The following is a 26,754-nucleotide window of genomic DNA, read 5'->3' as shown; positions in this document are numbered from 1 at the left end:
GAACCTCATACCAACTGTGAAGCATGGAGATGGAAGAGTCCTGGTTTGGGGATGCTTTGCTATAGCAGGACCTGGCCAGTTCATCATCATAGAATCCACCATTAATTCTACCTGTATCAGAGTGTGTTTGAGGAACATGTGAGACCATCTGTAAGAAAATTTAAGCTGAAGCGGAACTGGACCCTGCAACATGGCAATGACCCAAAACATACCAGTAAATCCACCAAGGACTGGCTGAAAACTATGAAATGGAGAATCCTTGAGTGGCCCAGTCAAAGCCCTGATCTTAACCCCATTGAGATGCTGTGGGGTGATTTGAAATGGGCTGTACATGCATGAAACCCCTCAAACATTTCACAGCTAAAAGAATTCTGCATTGAGGAGTGAGCCAAACTTTCCTGAGACCGATGTCAGACTCTGGTAGATGGATACAAGAAGCATCTTACTGCAGTTATTTCAACCAAAGGGTGCAGGGTGTCCTAATTTATTCTAATACACATTTTTGTGGATATCTTTTGTTTCATGAGTAAATCAAGGAAAATTGTTGTTGTTTACCTGGATTTACATCCCTTTCTTTTCCAGAGATTAAAAAAAAAAAAAGATTTGACATCAATATGTGAACATTTCTTAAGAAAGAATTGAATATTTCATGGGGTGTCCTAATTTTTCACATGACTGTATGTCAAAGATAGGTGCCAGAAATGTAGGTCTTGAAAACCTTGGCCTTCATTTTCTGTGCATATCTTTGCCAGATGTGCAATTCTCTAAATGGTGCTGTCACGTGATTGACATGTGATCAGTGGCCGCTTTTAAGGTGGCCACTGACAATGGCTCCATTTAGAGAATCCAGGCCTTAGTCACTATTGAATCAAGTCTAGTCAAACATGTCCTTTTTTTACCCTGGATTGTTTTTTTGTTTTTTTTTTTAAAAATAAAGTTCCATTATTACAGAAAACCATCCAAATCATTAGCCCACCCTAGTCCTGCCCAAAACATGCTTCCAACAACCCCCCCCTTCAGATTTAGATGAACTGCATAGAAAAACACCTTAAAATAAATTTAGAAAATAGTGATTTGGATTTTTTTACTGTTTCAAAAATTTGCACAATGGTTTCTGGCAGTAGAAGTATGTGCTTCTCCCAAGGTGATAATCAAGATTTGAATATTTTTGGATGGTGAATTATTAGGGGGAATATAAAACAGGAGATGCAGGGTTTGCATACTGAGATTCTATTCAGTCCTCTAGACCTTTTTTTCAATTGGAACAACACTTGACAGACAATGCTCGCATAAGTGACACACTTCATACATGAGCTCCTTAGCACAATTATGGAACCTCTCCCCCTCCAAGCTTGTTCCACCATTCCACCCCATGGCGTACCCTCTCATGCTTACGCCAAGAGAAGACAAACTACATACTGGACAGCACCATCCCCCACCCCCTATACACCCCCCCCCCCCATTCTCTGTACAGCTGCTTGGCTTAAATAGTTGGGTCCAGGTTGGTAGAGTTGGAAAATGTGGTGCCTTAAGTAGTTATTCACCTCTTCCTCATGCCATGCAATTGTTATTATGATGGAAGACAGGCAGTTTGGGGGGGGGGGGGAGGAAGGAACTAGGAGAGATGCCACTCCTGCTTACATAGAATCCTGTGTCATCAGAGAGTTCTGTGCAAATTCTGCATTGTGCTGTATTCACCCAGGTATAATTTTTTTTCTTTTTAACAGCTGTTAGACAAATCATCATAACAATTCCATTTCTCAGAAAAGCCAGATAAAAGTTTTAGTGTGTTTAATCTAATTTAGTACATGCCTATTATCAATCACACTCTCAAATTTCATTGATATGATGTAAATGTTTAATGGATTTGTTTTCAGCAATTGAAAATAAATCATGTGACTAATTCAAAATACTTTCAGCTGTAGAGTTTCCCCTCAGGTGCAATGTATCCAAATAGGTTAGTTACAAGTTAGATGAAATAAACTTCCCAATCAACCCTACTATAAAAAATCCTAGGAATCACCATCGACCAATAACTCACGCTTGATGTCCACACTGACCTCTTAACCCAAAAATGCTTTAGCCTACTTTGGAAATTACGTACACAAAAACCTTACTTTGACGTCGCATCGTTTAGACTGCTAGTTCAATCTCTAATTCTAAGCTCACTGAACTACTGCAACATAATCTACCTAGGATCCCACTAAAACACTATTAAGAGACTAAGAATGATCCAAAACATGGCAGTTTGGCTATCTTTGGCCTGAAAAAATCTGACCACATCACCCTATTCTTCAAAAAACTCCACTGGCTACCGATCGAGGCCAGAATCATCTTCAAATTTGGCTGCCTATGCTACTAGGCTATTTGGCACTTCACCTACCTACCTCCTGAAACACTTTGTCCTACAGGTCAACCCCCACCTTTCCCACAAAATATTACTATTTTCATCCCCTACTCCCAAGGGATGCTATTAAAAAAGATTCCTGGACAGGACCTGTCCTTCCAAGCAGGTATTTTGAACAATACCCTAAGCCAGGGGTGCCCAACACGTCGATCGCGATCGACCAGTAGCTCAGGAAGGCAACGTGAGTCGATCGCGGAGCCCATCCCGGGTTCCGTGATAGACTCATGTTGCCGTCCTGATCTACGGGAGATCAGCCTTCCTCTCCAGTGTTCTCCCTAGGGCCTTTTAGCTGGGCGGTCCGCCCAGCTGTCATCTGCCGCTGCTGAACATTAAAAAAAACCCCAAAAAACCGGCTTGGAGATTTCAGCCCGTAGCAAACTTATGCTCCGGGCTCTAACGTGTGCGTGCCGGCTTCTCTTCTCTTCCCTCCGAAACCGGAAGTTATGTCCGGGGGGGGGGGGGGGAGGGGAGAAGGGAAGCCGGCACGCACATGTTGAGAGCCCAGAAGCAAGCGTTCGCTATGGGCTAATGCGGGAGACAGGTTAGTGAAGCATTTGTTCTTCTTCCTGCCGGGGCCTGCCTACTTTCTGTTTCCGCGAAGGCAGGACCCGGCAGCATTTCCCCCAATAGATTGATCACTATCTTGGGCTGATCAGCCTTCCTCTTCCCGACGGCAGAATTGACGTCGGGGAGAGGAATGCTGGTTGGCCGAAGCAGGGAGAGCTTGGGGCCTGTTATTGGTGGCGTTTGGGTCCTGGTCCCTGATGGCAATGGCAGTGGCTTGGGGGAGGGCAGGGAGAAAGAAAAAGGGCAGGCAGGGAGACAGAAGGAAAGAAGAGAAACAGAAAAAAAAAGAAAGGGAGGCAGAGAGAAAGAAAGGGCAGGGAAGATGAAGGAAAAGTTGGGGGAAGGAATGAGGTCTGGAGGAGAGGAAGCATACAGGCTAAAAGAAGGGAAGAAAGATTGTATACACAGTCAGAAGAAGAAAGTGCAACCAGAGATTCATGAAATCACCAGACAAGGTAGGAAAAATGATTTTATTTTAAATTTAGTGATCAAAATGTGTCTGAATTTATATTTGCTGTCTATATTTTACACTAAGGTCCCCTTTACTAAACCGCAATAGAGGTTTTTAGCGCAGGGAGCCTATGAGTGTCGAGAGCAGCGCTGGGCATTCAGCGCAGCTCCCTGCGCTAAAAACTGCAATTGTGGTTTAGTAAAAAGGGAGGGGGGTGTATTTGTCTATTTTTGTATGGTTGTTACTGAGGTGATAATGCATAGAGTCATCTGCTTTGACCTCTTTGAAAAACCCTGGAATAGGAATGATAATTAACATTTTCTATGCGTACAGTGTGCTTTGTGTTTTTTTTTTAAATTTTATTGTTGGTAGATCATTTTGACTTGGTCATTTAAAAAGTAGCTCGCAAGCCCAAAAAGTGTGGGCACCCCTGCCCTAAGCAATCTTCTCCTGAATTTGCCATCATACCAATCTTTAAAAAAACCCCCCAAAAAAAAACCCATGAAAACCCACTTATTCAACAAGTTTGTCTGATCTTCCAACTTCACCTTCCTGACTAATTCACCCCATCTTCCCCTCCTCTCACTCCCTCTGCATCTCGCTACTCTATGGCCCACCCTCTCCCACTTTAAGCCAACACTGTAACTTCCCTGTACTCATGCACTCCCTATTCCCCACACTTGTATCGATACCTGTACCCACAGTATTCACATTGTACCTCTCCTTTATTGTACACCGTCTTGAACTGAAAAGGTATGATGGGATATAAATAAAGCTATTATTATTATACAGATATGACAGTAATATACTTCGCTCCTAAGCCTGAGTATTTCAATTCTGATTGTTCCTTACTGGTGTTTTTGATACTGATCATTGCTCAAAGATATATCCCATATTACACTTGGAAATGGCAATCCTTTGAAAAGCATTGCATAGGAGTGCTGAAAAGTTCTCAGCAAAACCAAGAAGAGAATGATATGGATATGGTTCAATCAATGATCTGTAACAATGTCAAAACATAGAATTTTGTTTCTGCAAATTGGCACTTAACAAAATAAGATAACACTCTTTTCAGCTTCAGTGGCAAAATAATGCTCAGAATTTAGGAAATTAGTTGGTTGGGCTGAAAACTTTTCAGCACTCCCTCGTATATACTGTATGGAATGGATATCAAGTATTCAGATTAATCAGTTTATACAGTATCTCAACTAAAGTAACGTTGTTTTTTTGTTTTACTAATAAATAAAAAATTCCCCCCCCAAACCCAAACTGCACAAGTATAAACATATATTAGGTTTGGCTTTTCACCTTTATCTTCCCCATACATTGCACTGTCAAAGACCAATTTCACTTTTCACTTAGAATCCATGTTCAAAATATTTGTTAAAAGGCAAAAACACATAGGGCTCCTTTTACTAGGCTGCAATAGCGTTTTTAGCACGTGCAGAATTGCCACGCGCTAAACCCACGCTACGCGGCGAGAACTAACGCCAACTCAATGCTGGCATTAGCATCTAGCGCGTGCAGCAATTCTGCGCGTTCTAAAACTGCTATCGCAGCTTAGTAAAAGGAGCCCATACTTTCTTATTCTTTACTTAGGAAGAGCTTTCAGTTTTAAGTAGTGATGTGCATTGGGACCCTGTATTAACAGTCTGAAGCATTTTGAACAATTTTATTGTTCTTCTATTTGTAATACCAAATGCAAAATCATTCTATTGACAAAAATTAAGCTTTCTTTCAACCCACACTTATTTTGGCCACCTCCCCAAGTCCCACACATTTCCAGGAATCATGAATTTATAACTTGCCTCGTTGACAGTATCTCAAGGTGAATTAAAGCAAACATTCAAAATAATTGATTATGACACATATGTCAAAATCATGATGATTCAATTATTATTATTTTTTAATAGGTGTCTTTAGTATACATTTACTTTCTTACCATATGAATACTGGATATACTTATTGCCATCATTTGATAAATAATACGTGCACCTGTCCCTCCTGCATATATCTTAGAGGTGGTCTCTCTTTTAACATACTACATCAGACTGGTCCCACAGACCCAGTAAGAGTTGGTGAAGGAGACTCTGGTTCCACTCCAGTACTCAGCCCCTGCTTCTTGAGCAGGCAGGGATAGAGAAGGCATGGATCAGTAAGTCACCAAAAGAAACAGCTCCAAATTATTATGCAGTACTCTAACACCAGTGCATCACTGAAATGTGGCAGAAAATTGCCTGTATTATTCATGAAACTGCCATAGTAGATGAGTCTCTCATGGGGCTTTATCATTCACCATTGATACATTTTAAAATTAAAAGTCAGATATGGCCATATTTCAATGCCTCCCAGAATCTATGTCATGGGAGTTCAGCAAACTTTATGTCTTAGATAATACGTTTGTAGTATTCCATTCATCATAGATACCAGACTTTTTAAGGGTGCATGATTTAACTAAAGGCTTGAGGTGGCTGAATGTACCTTATTTTAAAATGATGCATTCATGAAAATATGAGAACTAATTTCTTATACCATTCTTGTTATAAGAACATAAGAGTTGCCATACTGGGAAAGACCGAAGGTCCATCAAGCCCAATAAACTGTTTCCAACAGTGGCCAACCCAGATTACAATACCTGGCAAGATCCCAAGGAGAAAAAGAGATTGTATTCTGCTTATCATAGGAATAAGCAGTGGATTTCCCTAAGCCATCTTAATAATGGCTTATGGACTTCTCTTTTAGTAAATTATCCAAAACTTTTTAAAACTCTGCTAAGCTAATTGCTTTCATGACATTCTCTACCAATGAGTGAAAAAAATATTTTCTCCATTTTGTTTTAAATCTACTTACTACTTAGTAGTTTTATTGATGGCCCCCTAGTCCTAGTATTTTTGGAAAGAGTAAACAAGCGATTCATATCCACTTGTTCCACTCCACTCAATATTTTATAGACCTCTATCATAACTCCCTGAGTCATCTTTCTCTAGGTTGAAGACCCTAGCCACTTTAGCATTTCCTCATAGTGAAGTCATCTTATCCCTTTTATCATTTTTGTCATTCTTCTCAGTACCTTTTCTAATTCTGCTATATCTTTTTCATCTTTGTTTTCCATTCCATTCCTGATAATTCTCAACATTCTATTTGCTTTCTTAACCACTGCCACACACTGAGCTGAGGGCTTCAACGTACCCTCAATGATGACACCTAGATCCTTTTTCTGGGCGGTGAGTCTTAATGTGGAACCCTGCATCACATAGCTATAAGTTTGGGTTCCTCTTTCCCACATGTATCACTATGCACTTATTCACATTAAACATCATCTACCATTTTGATGCCCAGTCTCCCAAGTTCCTCTTGCAATTTTTTACAATCACAATGTTTCATGAGGCATAAAAGATTTCCAGCAATGGAGGAGACCATGCTGAGGGAGAACAGCTAGACTCAGATTATGGGACCCTGCAGAATTGATAGTGACTTCACTTGCCCTTGAACTGAAGAACCGGTATGTAGCCCTGGAAGTGGAGAAGATGAGAGCAAGGAAGGACTAAAGCTCAAAATCCCCAAAGTTGCTGGATCAGTGACAACTAGGAGGCAAAAGGAAGTGGTGGCTGGTTTTTCCCTTCTGAGGGGCACAGAGGCATCCATCTGTAGACCAGACATAATGTCTTGGGAGGTATGCTGTCTGCCTAGTGCCAAAATCCAAGATGTTACAGAGAGCTTGATGAGATTAATTAAGTCTAATGACTATTATCTGATGCTGCTCATTTATGTTGGCACTATGATACTGATAGGTACCCCTCTGAATATATCAAACGTGACTTTGTGGCTCTGGAAGAGAAGGTGAAGCAGTCAGATGCATAAATGATATTCTCATAGATCCTCCCTATCAAGGGTAAAGGCCATGGTAGAGAAGCTCACATCTTGGAGATGAATGTGTGGCTGCATGAAAGCTTCCTGGACCATGGGATGATATTCCAAGGACTGCTGAGCAGGGATGGTGTGCATCTATCAAAGAAGGGAATAAATGTCTTCAGCAACAGACTGGCTAACCTATTGAGGAGGGCTTTATTAATAACTTCATTTTTGTATACCGCAATATCATGACAGTTCTAAGCGGTTCACAATAAAGAGACAACTGACAAACAGCGAAGTTACAAATGATGTCAAAATTCATTGGCCTAATTATGAAGATACACATTTATCAAAAAGATAGGTCTTTACTGATTTTCTGAAAGATTGGTAAAAAGGAACTTTCAAAATGGTTTTACTCAACCAATTATTCATTTTACCAGCCTGAAAAGAAAGGGTCCTCTCCAAAACTCTCTTATAAAGAAGACAACCTTCCAGATGAAATCTATGAGTACATCTGGTAGAAGAAACCAACTCAAAATGATAGGTAAGATAATTTGGAGCCATATCAGTTAAAATTTTAAAACAGATACAAGAAAACTTGAAAATAAGTCTGGCTTCTATCGGTACCCAATGCAGTTTTTGATATTAAGGGCTGACATGATCCATTTTTTTAAGCCAAAGATAAGATGAACAGCTGAATTCTGAATAATATTCAAACTTTTGATAGTTCTCTTATATGAACCAAGGTATATTACAATAATCAAGAATTAAGGATTAAACTAACAGTTGAAAAGATACTAAATCAAAATATTTTTTGATTGTACGGAGTTTCCATAATACAAAGAAACATTTCTTAACCAATGAGTCTATGTGCTCCTCAAAAGTTAGAATCATTGGGGCAGGGTGATCAGAGCCCCCAGGTGAGTATAAGCCCTCAGGTAAGTGAATCACTAAATATCTCTAAACAAATAGGAAAAGGGGGCAATGTCTGGAAAGCAGTATATACTAATGCTCAAACTATGGGAAACCAGGCTCTGGATCTAGAGGCTCTGATGGAAGAGGCTGAGTTGGATTTAGTTGTGATCACAGAGAAGTGGTTCACAAAGAGCCATGACTGGGATATAGTTATACCGGTTATAATCTGTTCAGGAAAGACAGGGTAGGAATAAAAGGAGGCGAAGTAGCATTATATGTTAAAGATCATATTAAAGACACACAATTGCAGAATCTACAGGGTAAGGAAGAGGCACTGTGGGTCAGCCTGGAGAGAAGAAATTGAAAATGTATTTACATTGGTGTGATATACAGGCCTCCATTATTTACAGAAGAAGCGGACAGAAATTTAATAATAGACATTCAGAATATAGCTATATAAGGGTGAGTATTACTAATAGGTGATTTTAACATATCAGATATTGATTAGGGTATCCTTACTGTGGGGTCTTCTAGAAGTAGGGAGATCCTGGATTCTCTACAAGAACTGTTCCAGCAGTTAGTAATGGAACTTACATGGGATGGGGCCATACAGGGATTAATGCTTACAAACGGGGAAAGTGTCTCTGATGCTACAGTGGGTGATCATCTAGCATCCAGTGATCAGCACATGGTGTGGATTAATATTAAGAGAAGTGTAGAGAAGTCTCATTCAAAAATAAAAGTTCTAAACTTTAAAAAAAAAAACGCTAACTTTGTTCAGATGGGGGAATTACATCAAGGAATTATCTGGATGTGAACAACTGGAAGAAGTAGGAAAGCAGTGGGCAAAACTGAAAGGAGCTATTGTAAGGGCAACCAACCATTTTATAAGGAAAGTACATTTAAGAGGAAAAGGTCACTCTAGTAATCAACAGTAGTAGCTGAGAAGGTAAAGAAAATGAGGTTAGCTTTCATAAACTACAAAAGATCACAGAACGAGGAAGACAGGCAAAAATATCTGGAAAAATAAAGATTATGGTCGAGAAGTCAGAAAAGCAAAGATGCAAATGGAAGAAAAAAATAGCTGACACAGTAAAATGGGGGGGGACAAGATATTTATTAGATATATTAATGATAGGAAGAAGTGCAAAAGTGGCATTGTGAGACTCAAAGGTGAAGGGGAGAAATACATAGAAGCTGATAAAGATAAGGCTGAATTGCTTAATAATTATGTTCTGTGTTCACAGCTGAAGTATCGGGAGCAGGATCACAGAAGACAATGCAAATAGGGATAGAGGTGTAGTAGACCCTTATTGATTTCAGAGGATTGTGTTCAAGAAGAGCTAGCTAAACTAAAAGTGGACAAAGCGATGAGGCTGGATGGTGTACATCTGAGAGTACTGAAGGAACTTAGGAAAGTTCTAGTGGCTCTGCTTCAATGCTTCTTTAGAATCAGGAGTAGTACCAGAGGATTGAAGAAGGGCAGATATGGTACCTCTCAACAAAAGTGAGGAACTACAGGCCGGTAAGTCTGACTTCTGTGGTAAGTAAATTAATGGAAACGTTTTAAAAACAGAGACTACTTTCTAGAATCCAGTGGATTACAGGTCCTGAGGCAACTTAGATTCACTAGAGGCAGGTCTTGTCAGACAAATCAGATCAATTCCTTTGACTGGGCGACCAGAGAATTGGATGGAGGGAGTGTGCTAGATGTGGTGTATTTAGATTTTAGCAAAGCCTTTGACAGTGTTCCACAAAGGTGTCTAATAAATAAACTGAGTGCCCTCGGTATGGGCCCCAAAGTGAAAGACTGGGTCAGGAACTGGTTGAGTGAAAGGCGACAAGAGTGTAGTGGCCAATGTGCCTCAAGGTTTGGTTCTTGGGCCTGTTCTTTTTAACATTTTTTGTAACCAATATTGCTGAAGGGCTGTCAGGTAAAATTTGCCTCTTTGCAGATGATACCAAAATCTGCAATAGATACCTATGGTGGTGTTAACATGAGGAAAGGCCTAGCGAAGCTAAGATTTAATGTATATAATCTTTTTAATAATGACCAGATATATAAGTGGACTGAAGATGTTTTATGTACCGAAGAGAAAATTTGTTGAGATGGGAAATTGTCATTAATAAGGAGTTATGAAAGAGACCAAAGATATGATTGTTTCCATTCTCCCATAAAGCTAGAGGGATCAGTCAAAGTGAGATTACTATTGTGCCAAAGTGGATCATCTTCTAATGGTTTCTAATGAGGAGCATGAGTGAACCCTAGTTGTTCCTGCCCTGTTGGCTGCCCAGGTCCAAAATGGTAGCTCTGACCCTAGTGGCAGTCATGCAGTACTACTGCTAGGGTTCAAGCTTCTAGATTGGAGTGTATGCCCTTATTTAGCAGCTTGACCTCTCGCAGTAGTACTGCAAAATTACCACTATAGCTTACAGCCACTATTTTGGACTTAGACAGGAGTGACTGGGGATCACTCTTCCTATGTACTGGACATCAAGAAAGTATGGTAATGGCGGAATAAAATCACTAATGTAATGTAATGTGAAGTTCCAGGTATTGCAATAGATAAAGAGAAAAAGTATAAATGATTCTTAAATGTTTGTTTATAACTATAAAGTTAGAGATAGGGATTTTGAGGATTTTTTTTGTTCTTTACTTTGACCAACTAGTGTAATGTTTGGAAAATAAAACTAGGACAGAAACGTCAGAATAAAGCACCAAGTTATCACTTTCATTATTCTCTTTTATGTAGCAGAACTGAATAGAGGTGAAATTTATTGGTGGTTTTACTGCTTTGTACCCAAGATATATAAAAATCTAAGTTTAAATCCAATTTTTTTTTTTTATATGATGGAGTGTCGTGACCTTGTCTCTTAGCCCAACTTTTACTTCTGGACTTAATTTTTTTTTCCCAAACAAATAGAATATGGTGGTTATTTCTCCCTTTAGAGATGAACTATTTTTTTGGTAATATGACAGAAGGTAAATGTGTATGTATTTTGCATGCAAATCTGATACACATTAAGAAAATATGTGTGTCTGTGAAATATTAGGAAACTGTAATGGCATATGTTGTACGTAATATTTCAAACAAGATCTAAGGTCGACCACTTTTCTAGTAATTAGTATACAGCTGTATCCCTATCAGCTTGGAATAATTCTTGGTGACTGAAAGTTGCACTGGTGTACACAGATAACTACGCACAGTTGCTCAACTGCCAAAAATTGAATTTCATGTTTAAAGTTTACCTCTTTTCTTGTGAACTACATTTGCCAAATATCCTACTCTTGCCACTGCTGTTTATTTGTATCATTCTGTATAGGTTTTACTGATAAACTGTTATATCAAGCAACATGCATACAAATGTGAGCTGCATTAGTAAGCAATGATTCAGTAATATAACAAGACACAGGATACCTCAAAAACAAGAGATTCATGTAGGTGATAGAAAACAGGAGTAGAATACAAATGGAAAGAGCATCAAAAATATGTAAGAACTGAAAGTCATTGGTGTTAAGTGACTATAAGAAAAAGGATGCTCCCAAAGGGAAAACTATTTATGGTATCATTTGTATTGTACAACATTTATCATACAGTATTTCTGTTACATGATGTTCTACCTTGCCTAAATGTGTATATTTCTGATATTGGTTCATGTTAGTCCTATTATTAGGTTTCAATTTGTCATTTCCTGGTTTACCTCATTGATTGTATTCGTGTTTATATTTGGTCATTCTACTATTGCCATGCTGTTAAAAAAAAATGTAAGTTATATGCTAAACTGCACCTGCTGTACACTGCTCTCAATAAATGATAAATAAAAAAATGACAAAACAATACCATACAAAATGAATACTGTTTAGGAATTGGTTCTATACAGAATTCAATTTTCTCTAAAATAAATATCAGACAAAACCCAAATGGCGATAATCAGAACAAAAAAATTGGGACAGATAAAATAAGTGTGCAGTATGGTTTTATTCACATCAAAATTAAGTTGCCCTTTTCATAAGCAACATGAATTAATAAGAATTTTTACATAGTTGGTAGATACTTTTAGATTCACCCAGGTTTCTCTCCAAACAGCCACAGCTACTAACGTTGTTTAACAATCTTTGGAATCAGTTATAAGTTCTTTAAGGAAACTGAAGCAAAATAATTGCTTTTCTATAAATTTTTTCAATCCCAGCCAATATCTAGAGAAAAAAACATAAGAAACATATCAGAAACAAAACTCTGCATTAAAAATGTTTATTACAGATACACTGAGAAGAAAATGAGCACTCAAAAACGAATATCATATGTTATATAACAACCATTAATGTCAACTAAGTTTTGTTTGGTTAAGAAATATTATGTTCTAAGATTTTCTTTTTAAATGGATTAAAATACTCAGCTCCTACTTTACTAACACTGTTCTAAGACTGCTTGTCTCTCTGAGTTCACTTTTTCCCAGGGCTCTTCCTAGTGTTCAGCCAATGATAAACTTATGACACTTTGCTCAGTATGTTATTATAGATTCTCAATCCAGTATTCGGTCATGCCCAGCAAATCATGTTTTCAGGGATACCAACAACAAATACAATGGAGGTAGTGTATGTAGATTTATTTCATGCTTATTCATTGTAGATATCCTGAAAACCAGAGTGGCTGGCTGTGTCCCGAAGACTAGGTAGAGAATCCGTGCTATAGATAAATATTTTTCTCCAGTTTGTAATGCATAATTGCTCTTTACCTGCCGTTTATACTACAGATTCAAAATAGGAAAAAGTGAATTTAGCTAGCTCAAAATTTTGGATACTCTTTAAGTCAGTTCTTTGTAATACCTCCTTTGTAAATCTCAAGTATAATAATGAGAAAGTCAAGTTTTTTAAAATGACACCTTATTTAATTGAAATCAGGTTTCCTCTTCTGTATTAAAAAGGGTATAATTTAAACATGTCCACCTTTCTTTCCTTAATATAACCAATTGACCAGGTATTTAAATAATTGGCTAACAAGTAAAACCAACCTGCAGAATAAATCTGCACAACTGGGTTTGGAAATCCTGTCCTATATAAAGGTCCAAAATAGTTTGAGTTTAGTCATCATCATAAAATTCAGTGGTAATTAATTTTGCCATATTGAAAATAAATTTCAGAGGACCTATCCACCAATGAACCACAATTCATAGATCGGCTTCTAATACCTCACACTTCAAATCGCTCCCTCCGATCTGATTCACAAGGGTTGCTTATGGTCCCTTCATTGAAAGTAATAGGAACTAGACGTCATGACATTTTTTCAGTCATGGCACCTCTTACCTGGAATACTCTTCCTTTATATATTAGAGAAATTAAGGATCTCAACCTATTTAAAACTAATTTAAAAACTTTTCTTTTCAAAACTACATTTAATCTCTAAAATTAACCATTTCTCTACGATCTAAAATCGGGGACTTCTTTATTAGCAATATCCCAATCCAAATGTTTTACCCTCCCTACTACAACCTCTCTTTCTCCCCTACGGGAAACAACAATTTGTAACTTTACCTCCTTTTGTTTTTTCCTAATGTATCTTAGTTTGTCTGTATTGTCAGTCTATCGCCGCCCCTTTTTTTATGTAGTATTATATATTTTAATGTTATATGTTAAATCTTTTTTTTTTTTTTGTAATTCGCTTAGATTATAATAAGCGAAACATCAAATTCAAATAAACTTGAAACTATTAAAAACAGCAGTTTAAGTTTAATTGTCTAGACAGGGACACAAAACAATATTAATACATTTGGGGCCCAATCCACCCATCCAATATGAGCTTACATATTGAAACAGTTGAAGATTACAGAGAATCTACTCAGGAATGTTTATCCTGAGAAGATTACCCCAACGGCAAACAAGAAGATCATCCATGAAGTCACAAAGAACTTACAAAAATCTGCAGACCTTTTTCTTGCAGAAGATATGGAAGATTCACGTATTAACCTTTAAGAAAAAAAACCCTGAATGGTGTTCATAGGAAGACAGCTAGGAGGAAATCAATTCTCTCGATAAAGAATATTGCTGCCTACCTTAGGTTTATCAAATATTATTCAGATGATTCATAAGACTTCCTGAAGACTTCAGGAATAATGTTCTGTGGATGGCTCAAAATGTTAAATTTTCGCTCATGGTAACAAACATTTTGTTTGGCAAAAAACAAACATTGTCTTCTAAAGTAAGAACCTCATCCAGACAAACAAGCATGATGGTGGATGTATAATGGTATGGGGTTGATTTTTTGCTGCACATGATACAAAAGCCTTGCCATCAGCTATAGATCCCTGAATTCTTCTTTACATCTGAAAATTCTACAGGAGAATGTCAGACCATCCATTCATAAGCTGAAATTGAGCCAAAATGGATCATGCAGCAAGACAACAGCCCTAAACATTCAAATAAATCTATTACAAAATAGTTGAAGATGATGTTTCAGACATCACCATCCAAGATGGCCGACTGAAAGCTTAGCTCTGCTTGCCCCGGGGCTTTTCAGATAAATTTATTTGGTCTGTGGTAGAAGAAAATGGTGTACTTTGCATTTCTAGCTAACATATATTGAACTACAAATACTCTGAGAGAGATGGCACAATCAGGCCACTGGACACTGAAGGACTATGCATTCCAACCTAGCTGCGGGGTAGCATCAAAAATGGTGGAAAAAAACTCACAAAACATATAGTCCCTGTTCCAATACTTTCAGATCTGGAACCTGCAGTGACCTGCCCACTTATGATAATGATTGAGTTTAGAGAAATATTGCAAGAAATCAAAGCGGAGCATAGAAAACTCTCAGCACTAGCTTCAGACCTCTGTGGAGAAATAGCTGAGCCTTATGTCTGGAACATCCTGCCTGACTCAAAGCGTTGGACCCCCATCTCTCATGGTGTTCAAATCCAGGCTAAAAACCCACCTTTTTGAAACTGTGTTTATGCCCTATCCTCCCAACATGTAAATCACCCATATCTGTTGCCATCCCCTCTTTACTCCACTACCTCTTATATTTCCTCACCTATGTAAGCCTTTGACCTATGTCCGACTTAATTAGATTGTAATGCACTTGCTCAATGAATCAATTGGAGACATATGACATTGAGATTTATCAATATTTAGCCTCAGTGACCCTGCAAAGAAAAGCGGACCTAAGACCAGTGATCCAATACCTGAGGGATAAACATATTTGCTACTAGTGGTGCCATCTGTTTGCGCTACTCTTCTATTTAGATGGCTCCCTTAGAACAATCAAGACACTTGAAGAAGTGATACCAATATTTCTGGGGATCTCTCCAACACTTGATGCAAAAAACACCTACTGGGAAGCCCCGGGAGGAAAACTCAGCTGGGCCCCTGAGGTCCAGGCCACGATGGCAGCAAGCAATGAATAGCTACAGTCGACTTACTCGACAAATATCAGAGAGCTAACTACATGAAACGGGGACTACTTGATAGGGATGGACACCACAGTTCATAAGAGGACTATTATAAAACAAGATGCTGTGCTATTTTGACCCCAAATATATAGAATGATTGTAGTCAGGCAGGCTGTAGATACTTGAGGAACTTCCATGATGAGTAAGGTCTAGCCATAGTGATTAACGTGTATTAAGAGTTAGATGATAAGGTAAACAGTTGGACCAATAAATGGCTTTTGAAATGTTGAATCCAAATGGACATGTGGGAGCATGATACTCTCTCCCCTTATGGGTAGGCTGATGTGTATGTGGCGCTTCCCGATTTCATGTTTTGGGAAGATTGAGGTTGGGGGTGAAGGGACACTAAGAAGGGGCTTTGTGGGGGATACTGGCTAATTCTCAGTGTTTATCAAGCTGTAAGACAGTCCAGATAAAATTATTTAACCATGGGTATGGGCTCTTACTATATTAGAACTGATCTTAGTTAAAATATGGTCACAAATGAGAGTTGAACTGAAGTGTATAACAAGATTACAAATAGTAATACCCAGATTGATACATCAAGATCAAGCAGGCTTTGTCAGTGGCAAACTTTTGATAAGATCAAATCGATCCTTCACTTGAGTTGGCATGCCAAACAAGAAGGCTCACCCACATTATTATCATCATTATACGCTGAAAAAGCTTTTGATTGGGTGAGTTGGACTTTTCCGTTTCAAATATTACATAAGATGGGGTTTCAAGGGCATTTTCTCACCTGGATATGATTACTATAGAACCTGCCCCTAGCATTACTGAAAGTGAATGGCACTTCTTTAGCCCCAATGGAATTAAAACAGGGAACATGACAAGGATGTTTGTTGTCCCTCCCCTGTTATTTGTGATATCAATAGAGCCTTTGGAATGAGCGATATAAGGATGCATAATGGCATCCAGGGGATTCAGCTGCATGTTCAATGGAAAAGTACAAATCAAATCATTGCTGTTCAAGGTGCCACCAGATATTGAATAAAGGGTTCACATGTTTTTGAAATAGAAATACTTATTGTTGAATTATTTAATTAGTTCTCTCTTATCAGTCATTAGAAAAAGCTCTCATCGTGTTTTCCATATAACTTGTGCTAAAATAAAGAGGTTAAACTTTTTGTCAGCAGTATGTAGATATGTGAATATTTATAAGTGCAATCCTGACATGATTATCATGATGAAGCATTAGTGACCAGCAATAAAACTCTATGATTCAGGAGAGTATAGAATGTCTCAAGAGAGAGTAAAACTCCCCATGGGGGTGAGTTTCTGACAAAGCTTGAAAAGGTTCAAAAGACTGAGTTAATGGTTTTGGATAGCTGAAATATAGGCTAATGCTGTTCGTTTAACTGCATTGTCCCAGGTACATTAGATCAGTGTTTCTAAACACAGGGTATGCATACCATTAGGGGTGAGTTGCTTGTTGTGGGTACGCAGCACTAGCCACTGCCAAGGATTCTGCCTACCTGCTTGCCAAAGCTGCCGCCGGGAATTCCTCCTTCCTGCCCTCCACCCTCTACCGAAGCCGCCGGCGGGGATCCCTCCTTCCTGTCCTCCACCCTATGTCCAAGCCGCCGGCGGGGATCCCTCCTTCCTGTCCTCCACCCTATGTCCAAGCCGCCGCCCGTGATCCCTCCTTCCTGCCCTCCACCCTCTGTCGAAGCTGCTGCCGGGGATCCCTTCTTCCTGCCTTCCACCCTCCATCAAAGCTGACCCAGAGATTTTCCCTCCAATGTCAGAGCTGATGTCAGAGAAAAATCTTCCGGGTCAGCGGGGGGAGGGGGGTGTTCCCCAGTTACCTCCTTCTGCCTTCAGTGGCTCGCCTTTCAGGGATGCACAGGCTGTTCACATGCTGCATGCAGCTGACAAGGAAACTTTTACATTGACATCAAAAGGAAGCCTTATGGGTCAGTCACATACGTGTCAATTGCGACTGCATGTCACTGCAATGAGTGCCGCTGAAGGCAGAAGGAGCGAGTGCAGCTCAAGCAAGTAAGGGAGAGAGGAAACATGAGCAGGGAGAAAGAAGGGGGGAAGGAGCGCGTTGGAATATGAGAGTAGCACGATTTTGGGACAAAGGCTGGAAGGCAGTGGGAGCACAAACTCGGGGCACAGGAGGGAGGAAGGAAGCATTAACTTGGGACATAGGAAGGAGGGAAAAGAAAGGGAGAATTGTTGGGCATGAGTGTGTAAGTGAGAGGCAAAGAGATGATGCACATGGAGAAAGGAAGAAAGGAAAAGTGGGCATATAGAGAGAGAGGAGTGAGGTAGAGATGCATGGGGAACAGGATGAGAGGGAGAAATGTTGGATATGGTAGTGGAGAGGGAACAGAGAGACAGACTGAAGGAGATAGAAGGGGGAGGAAAGTTGGACATAATGATGGAGGGAGAGATGTGGCATTGTGCTGGAGAGGGGTGATAGGAGAAATGGACATGGGGCTGGTAGGCAATGGTGAAAAATGTTGCACATGTATCCGGGAGATGAGAGAGGGAGAAATTTTGGATGTGGCAGTAGAGGGGGTGGGAGAGATGCCTGGATCTCTCAAGACAGATGGACAGTGAGAGAGAAAGGGGGACATGTTGCCAATAGGGATGGAGGAGAGAGGAAGAAAAGTTGGACTCATGGAGAGACAGAGAAAGATGTTGGTTGGGTAAAGGGAATGAGATCTGGAGGAGAGGAAGCGTGCAGGAGGCAGAAAGAAAGAAATATTGGATGCACAGTCAGAAGGAAGTGCAACCAGAGACTCATGAAATCACCAGACAACAAAAGTAGGAAAAATGATTTTATTTTCAATTTATCAAAATGTGTCAGTTTTGAGAATTTATATCTGCTGTCTATATTTTGCACTATATTTGTCTATTTTTTTCTATAGTTGTTACTGAGGTGACACTGCATATTTTAAAGTCATCTGCCTTGACCTCTTTGAAAAAAAAACCTAATAAAAATGATAATTAACATTTTCTGTGCGTACAGTGTGCTTTTTAAAATTTTGTGGTTACCATTATGTATTAATAAAATTATATTGTGTGCATATGAAAAATGGATGGAAGACATTGCATTAGAATTAGTACTATTATTATGGGGGTGGGGTATGGGGCGGAGCCTGGGCAGGGATAAACAGTTGATATTTGTTAGACTTAAGGGGTACGTGGCTTAAAGAAGTTGAGAAACACTGCATTAGACAAAGTACACTACGGGGGTTCAAAGAAGGATTGGATAATTTCCTGAACGATAGGGGGATTGAGGGATACAGATAGAGGTAGAGATAGGTTTTAGACAGAGTATGGATAGAAGAATAAAAGGGATCAAAGGGCTTAGAGAAGGATCACATTACAGGTCATGGGCGTGATGGGCCGCCGCGGGTGCGGACTGCTAGGCACGATGGACCTCTGGTCTGACCCAGCGGAGGCAACTTCTTATGTTCTTATGTGAGCCCGCCAGGCTAGACAGGGGAAAATACTTGAGTACCTGAATATATTCATGTAAACTGTTCTGAGCTCCCCTGGAAGAACGGTATAGAAAATTGAATATATAAATAAATATTGCTTTAAGTGTGTGATCATTGAAACTAATGAAAGTGTTTATGACAAAATAATTTTATGACTAGGCCTATGTATATATTTCAAATAAACCTGTTTAATTTATTAGCAAATCTTGATCACAGAAGTTTTTTGGGAGGATTTTTCCTGCAGGGAGAAGAGGGTGAACACCCCTGCTAACATTTCTTTTCCCCAGGTGGAGGCACCGAGTGTTAACCATGTGAGAGACCAATGGAGACTGTCTTTGGGGGATTCTAGCCAGGTCAGGCCCCAGACCCAAAGCCGTCCTGAAGGGGGTCCTATAAAAGTATGAATGCTATGAGGCAGAATTATTGTGAATGGCTATATAGTATATAAATATGTTGGTAAATAATCAAATTTATTTTATTTAAAAATTTATTATTCGCTACATCCTACTATTCTGAGCGAGTCACATTGTAAAAACATACACAAAATATAAACAAATACACAAAACATACTGTTCACTCATACCTTGATATATCATCATAACCCTTTCTACCTGACATAGCTATCCATAAATCATATGTTGAAAAATCAAATACTTAGACAAAATGTCTTTGGAATAAAATAGTTATCACCATCTTTCTAAATTGAAGCAGACTGTTAACATTTCATTCACTAACTGACAGAGCATTCCATATTGCTCCCACGCTGCTGGCACCTCCAGGCTCAATATGTGCCCAGAACGTAAAGACCTAGCTGGTTGATTTATATGAAACAATGATCTAACAACTAATGGGCCATCCTCTTTGAGGACCTTAAAGATCACACAGAGAATTTTAAATTCAATCCGGCTAGCAATGAGTAGCCAGTGAAGCTCATATAGCATGGGTGTAACATATTCAAATTTAGAAGTGTGACTAATCATGCGAGCTGCGGCATTCTGTGCTAACTGCAATGCCCGGATCACATTTAGGTAAACCCAAATAAAGCGAATTGCAGTAATCAAAATGAGGAGTCACTATGGCACTAAGCATGGATTGGAAATTTAATTGTTATACTGAACATTGTTATGATGTAATCTGGAGAAGAGCATAATTAGTCCTTGGAATGATGATAATATTGACTCTCTAGGATTGCCTGTGCCAAAAAAAACCCTGTTAATCCCTAAATTCCAGAGTATACAATTCAAACTACATTATTGGATCTTGTAATGGGAACTCATGCCAATTATCAGAGGCATACTTGATTTTTTGCTTGGATTAATTACCAGAGGAATAAATTTGAATTAAAAAAACAAACAAACCCAGATTTGCTGAAATGTTTCAAAACCCAATAAATTAATTTTACCCTCAAGCTTAATAGTGAATTTGATGTCCAAAATTTATTTCCCAATTTTCAGTTAATGTGTTTTGTCCAGGATGCACAGAGTATTAGCCAATGTCTCACAATTATACATGCAGGTTCCTTAATCCTATAGATAAATTATATACTTGATGTTATAATTAAGAAAAAAAAGAGAAAATGATAATAAAGTCATTTTGTCTATGGAAATTCTCCCTTTTTATTATAGAAAATATTGTCTGCAAAACTCTGTGTATTGTGATATTGATAAAACATTAAAAAAACAATAGATTTCTCAGAGACTATAAAATTAATTGTTCTGCTAAGCAAAAACAATGTCCAGCTGTATGCAATATGATTATGTGAATGCCAAGCAAATAGCTTCTTGCACATCTTGTATACACCAGAGGAGCCCCTTAGAGCAATTAAACAGTTTGGCCCAGATAAACGGTGTCTTTGTAAACAGCCACCGATCATTTGTCAGTCATGCGATGGCGCTGTTTACAGAATCACAGCTTTGAAAAAGGTAGGCGACAGAAATGTAGGCCAGGGTTCCAAGGCCTACATTTCTGGCACCTTTGGAGGCGCTTTATGATGCCTAACACCACTTCCCATGTTAGCCACGCTTACTGTGGCATTAGGCATCCTAAAGCGCCTCCAAAGGCATATTTCCAGCACTGGTTTTTTTTTTTTTTTTAAGGAACTGGTAAGCACCTTTAATTTTGTTTTAAGACCACTTTTAAACAGTGTTTTGCACTTAACTTAGGCACCCACAGGGCGCCTAGGTTAAGGCGTTGTTTATAGAATATGGGCTTTATGAAGTATATTATAAATAAATGTGTGTATGTATATATATATATATATATATATACAGTGGTGCCTCACATAACGGCCGCCTCGCACAGCGAACGCTGCGCACAACGAACTTCTTGTCTTGATCCGTACAACGGACTTCGTTTCACACAACGAAGTCGCCCGAGCTGCATCGCTTAACTGGCGCTACATATTTTAAACCTCCCCCCGCCGCCACCGCATATGTTTAAACCTCCCCCCGCCGCCACCGCATATGTTTAAACCTCCCCCCGCCGCCACCGCATATGTTTAAACCTCCCCCCGCCGCCACCGCATATTTTTAAACCTCCCCCCCGCCGCCTGGGCCTGCGCTGATCTCTGAATGGCTGCAGTCAGCTCTCGCGGGACTCACAAGAACTAACTGCAGCCAGCTCTCGCGGGACTCACAAGAACTAACTGCAGCCATTCGGAGATCGGCATGGGCCCACACAGGCGTGCAGAGGAATTGCTCCTGATCTCTGCACTTCTGGCCTGTACGCCACTGGCTGGGAAAGATGGGAGGAATTAAAAAAGGTACTGGGGAGTATGTGGGGGGTGATTATAATACACAGCAAGGATCAACAAAACCCCTGTCTCCCCTCCCCTTCACATATATCCCCTCTATATCATGCTAACAGCTCTAACAAGGTAAATTTATCTTTTTTTATGTCATCTTAGCATATTTTATGCTACAGAACGAATTATTTTTTTTTACATGTATTGTTATGGGAAAATGCGTTTCACATAACGAACTTTTCGCATAACAAACTTGCTCCTGGAACGAATTAAGTTCGTTGTGTGAGGCACCACTGTATATATATATATATACATACATACACACACACACACACATATATATATTCTTAAGAGCATAATCAAAACTTTAAAATATCCAAAATAAAAAAAGCACCTACGTTGGCAATTTGATGTCCCAATCGCTGGGATTTCCAATTGCCAATTTTCGAATACATTTTTGTGGACCTCTAGCAGGATGTCATTGGCACTGTCCATCCAGAGAGAAAAGGTTTGTGTTAGAAGGTGTGCTATGGGCAGGTTTAGGGCTGGCCTAAACTTGGACGTCTTGTGGCAATAATTGTTTTTGCAGGATGTCCTGAATAGAATCTAAATGTTTCTACCTAGACCTGTTTTAGAAACATCTAAGTGCCACAAAGGTTACCAAACTGACCAGATGCCTACTGGAGGTAAGCAAGCATGACCCCCCTCCCCCTAATACCGTATTTTCACACATATAACGCGTGCGTTATACACGATTTTACAAACCGAGTATAACCATGCGCGTTATATTCGTGAGCGCGTTGTCTAAATTTTTTTTTACATAGTTTCCCCCCCCCCCGACGTCCGATTCACCCCGCAGGACCACTCGCACCCCCACCCCGAAGGACCGCTTGCACTTGCACCCGCACCCCCACCCCGAAGGACCACTCGCACCCCCACAGCCTCCCACCCCCCCTCATCATGGAGAAGCTGCCTACCGTTGTCCTGCTGCTTCCTCTGCCGGCGGTCCCGCTCCTTCTCTGAGCCCTGCGTCTGCGCTGCTTCCTCTTCCGACGGTCCCGCCCTTTCTCTGATGTCAGAGAAAGGGCGTGACCGCTGGAAAAGGAAGCAGCGCAGACGCAGGGCTAAGAGAAGGGGCGGGACCGCCAGCAGAGGAAGCAGCAGGACAACGGTAGGCAGCTTCTCCATGATGGGGGGGAGGTGGGAGGCTGTGGGGGGTGCGAGCGGTCCTTCGGGGTGGGGGTGCGGGTATGAGCGGTCCTCTGGGGTGGGGGTGCGAGCGGTCCTGCGGGGGTGAATCGGACGTCGGGGGGGGGCATCAGGCTTTCAGGTTGGGAACAGGACTTCAAGGGGGAGAGGAGAGTCGGGGCGGGCGAAAGGAGAGTTGGGGCGGCCAGAGGAGAGTCGGGGTGGGCGAAAGGAGAGTCGGGCGGCGACGGGAGAGTCGGGGCGGCATGCGCGGTATACGGGTGTGCACGCTATATAAAATTTCCTTTACATAAATTACAGTTTCCCGCGCACTATACCCGTGTGCGCGTTTTACACGGGTGCGCGGTATATGAGTGAAAATACGGTACTCCTTCAGTATTCACTAACCCTCTCCTACCTCCCAAAATTTCAGAAAACCCCCCAGTACATATCTGTCTCTAGGACAGCAGCATCTTTGATGGAAAAGTCTAGTACAGGTGTTTGAATTAGGCTAGTGGGTGGGCTAGTAAACCATAGAGAGAGGACCTAGGCCCATAAGCTCCTCTAACCACTCCATTTATTGTGGAAAATGTGAGTCCACCAAAACCCTACTCTACTGCCGTATAGGTGACACCGGCAGTCATTAAGTGCTATTAGAGTGGCAGACAGGTGGTTATTGTAGTTATTAGGGGAGTTTGGGGTGGTTCACACTTAATTATTACGGAGTCATGGTGAGATGTACTTGTGACACCATTTTGTGAAGTTCAAAGTAATGTCCTCTAAGGTGCCCCGCTGTTCTGTTGGGAAGTCTATGTGGACAGTCCATTAGAATGCTGGCCCCTCCCAAGTCTAAGTGGTGTCCATTTGGACATTTCTTTTTTAGTCAAGGTTTGTTTATTAAAGTTTTCAAAAATACAGAATAAGGATGGACATTTCCAATACATGAAGAATATGTGGTACAATAAACAAATGAGTAAACAATCGAAATCAAACCTATGAAGAAAAACTCCGGCAGGCAACAATTTAAAACTAACACAAGAGCGTACCACCTAGCTAATATTGGCATCCTAATATATACAAACAAGCATGAATCTGATTAAAATAATATAAATAAGGGAAAAATATCAGTGGATACTGAGTTGATGAGATGATACAGCAAAACAAAACATGAGTAAAGCAATGCAATTGAATATGACAAATGAATATGACAAAAGTGAAAGATGAAAAATGAAAGTGAAAAAGAAGAAAGAGAGAAAGAAAAAGAAAGAGGAGAAAAACAATAAGAAAAGTAGAGAAGGAGAAAAAGAAGAAAGAGTGGAAGCAAAGAAATCAAGGCAGATTAAGTTGTAAGTACAGGTGTAGGGAATTCCATTTAGTTTGAAAAAGAAGAAACCTGTTAGAGGATTTAGCTAAATATACCTCGGTCCTGTAGATGGAACACAGCAGGTTCCACCATTGGGAATGTGAAGCCTTAGATAAATCTTTCCATGAGGACAATAGAACCTTGAGAGCTAGAGAAAGTAAGAGGTCCATGAGAAAATAATCAGAGTCAAGTAACTTATCAATTAGGGAAAGGGGATATTTATATGAAAGATAGAGCATATTGTGCCCCATACAGAAGTCCAATAAGAGTTAATAGAAGGGCAGGAATAAAGAAGGTGTTACAATGTACCCTCAGATAAATCACAAGTCCAGCAATTCTTAGAAAAGGAAGGATTGATGCGATGAGATTTTACAGGGGTCCAGGGGGCTCTATGAAGTAGGAAGAATAAGTGTTGGAGAATGGAGGCAGATCTGGAGGTATGAAAGGTAGATTTGAAGATGGAAGTCCAGGCTTCCTCAGAAATAGAGATCTCTAAGTCAGCCTCCCAAGTGGACTGCAGAGGAGATAGTGGAGAGGGTGAGAGGGTTTTAAGATATTTATAGAAGTGAGAAGCAGTATGTCCCAGTGCTAGATATTGTTTGGCAAGCGTGGCAAGGGTAGGAGTAGGGGAGAACACAGTTGACGTGAGTCCTGATTTTTTAACTGAAGATTTCAACTGTAACCATCGGTAAAAGTTTGATTGAGTGATTGCATAAGAATCCATGAGTTCACTAAAAGTAAGGAAAGTCCCATTTGGATGACATATGGACCCAATATCATAAAGTCCGTGGGAGTACCAAAAGGGCCATGAGATAGAATTTCCATCAATCCGGATAAATTTATTATACCAAAGGGGACAATAAGCAGATTTATTGCATGGAACTTCTAACCGACGGTCAAGTTCAGTGAGAACTTTATAAGTAGTCCATAGGATGGGATTCTCAGACATATGAGGTGGGTTCGTTGTACCTATTAATCGCATAAGAGGAAGGGGAGATACAAGAGAAGATTCTAATTGTAGCCAATTGGGCAGGTCTATGGAAGAAGAGGAGGAGATCCATTCTGCTCCTTGGCGGAGAAGAAATGCTTTGTGGTAGTAGAGGAGGTCGGGGAAATTGACACCCCCTGATTGGGAGGGAGCTTTCAATTTTTGGAGCGAGATCCTATGGGGTTTGTCGTTCCAGAGAAAGCGTGTTAAGGTAGATTCAACTTGTTTATAGAAGGTAGGAGGGAACAGAAGGGGGAACATATTAAGAATATATGTTATTTTGGGAACAACCATCATTTTAATAGTGTCAAGCCTACCCCACCAAGACAAATGAAGCGGAGACCATGCTGCAAGGGTGGATTTAATCTGGGTAAGAAGTTTAGAAGTGATTAGCTGTGTGGAGGATCTGAGATCCCTATTAGAGAATGACACGGTGAAAAAATTGGTCCCCGTCACCGCCCCGTCCCCGTCTCACCATCCTCTGCACCGCCCCGTCACCGCCATTCCCTTCACCGCCACTGCCACCCCATTCACCGCCCCGTCACCGCCACTGCAACCCCATTCACCGCCCCGTCACCGTCACCGCTGCATATATAAAAGCCTCAAACGGGTACGATTTTAAATACTTTTCTTTATTTACGTATAAAGGAAACATTCTTTAAAACTTTAAAACTTAGTTAAATATTAGTTAATAACTATACAAAAACAAACACGACATGTACTTTTAATGCTTACAATGTTAGCCTACATGGTAAGTAGACGCGGCCGCTGTACCTAATCGCGGCAAATCGTGTACCTAATCGTGTACCTAATCGCGGTCACTATGCTAATCGTGATTAGCATAGTGACCGCGGCTACGGCTGCAAGTCTCCCCTCCCCCCAGCGATCACGGCAGGAGGGCACCCAACCCCTCCTGTAGACCCCCCCCAACGGCCCTCCCGACAATCGCAGCAGAAGGGTACCTAACCCCTCCTGCCGGTCCTCCCAATGGCCTCCCCTAAGATCGCCGGCAGGAGGGTACCCAACCCCTCCTGCTGGACCCCCCCCCAACGAACCCTCCCACCCCGGAACCCCCTTAGTCTTACTTTCCAAGTTGGACCGGACGGCTCCTCACACGTATGGCCAGCAGGCTTGCCTCCATCCAAATGAGGCGGGCCCGCCCCTACCCTGCCCAACCCACAGGATCCTAGGGCCTGATTGGTCTAGGCACCTAAAGCCACTCCCGCTATAGGAGGGGCCTTAGGTGCTTGGGCCAATCAGGCCCTAGGATCCTGTGGGTTAGGCAGGGGAGGGGAGGGGCGGGCCCGCCTCATTTGGACGGAGGCAGGCCTGCTGGCCAGACGAGCGAGGAGCTGTCCGGTCCAACTTGGAAA

The 26,754-nt window shown here is 40.7% G+C and overlaps 1 protein-coding gene across 2 annotated transcripts in view; it reads right to left on the bottom strand.

The window, feature by feature from the left end:
• Positions 1 to 12,153: 12,153 nt before the first annotated feature.
• TDRD3 (tudor domain containing 3) overlaps positions 12,154 to 26,754 on the bottom strand; it is a 308,084-nt gene continuing 293,483 nt past the window's right edge. For both annotated transcript variants that reach the window (XM_033948249.1, XM_033948250.1), the window contains exon 14: positions 12,154 to 12,390. The gene's annotated coding sequence lies outside the window, so the exon portion shown is untranslated. The remainder of the gene's footprint in view (positions 12,391 to 26,754) is intronic.

This window comes from Geotrypetes seraphini, chromosome 6 (assembly GCF_902459505.1).
Source record: "Geotrypetes seraphini chromosome 6, aGeoSer1.1, whole genome shotgun sequence".
NCBI lineage: Eukaryota > Metazoa > Chordata > Amphibia > Gymnophiona > Dermophiidae > Geotrypetes > Geotrypetes seraphini.
The sequence above is the reverse complement of the archived record's forward strand: the minus strand, read 5'-3'. Positions and strand labels throughout refer to the sequence as shown.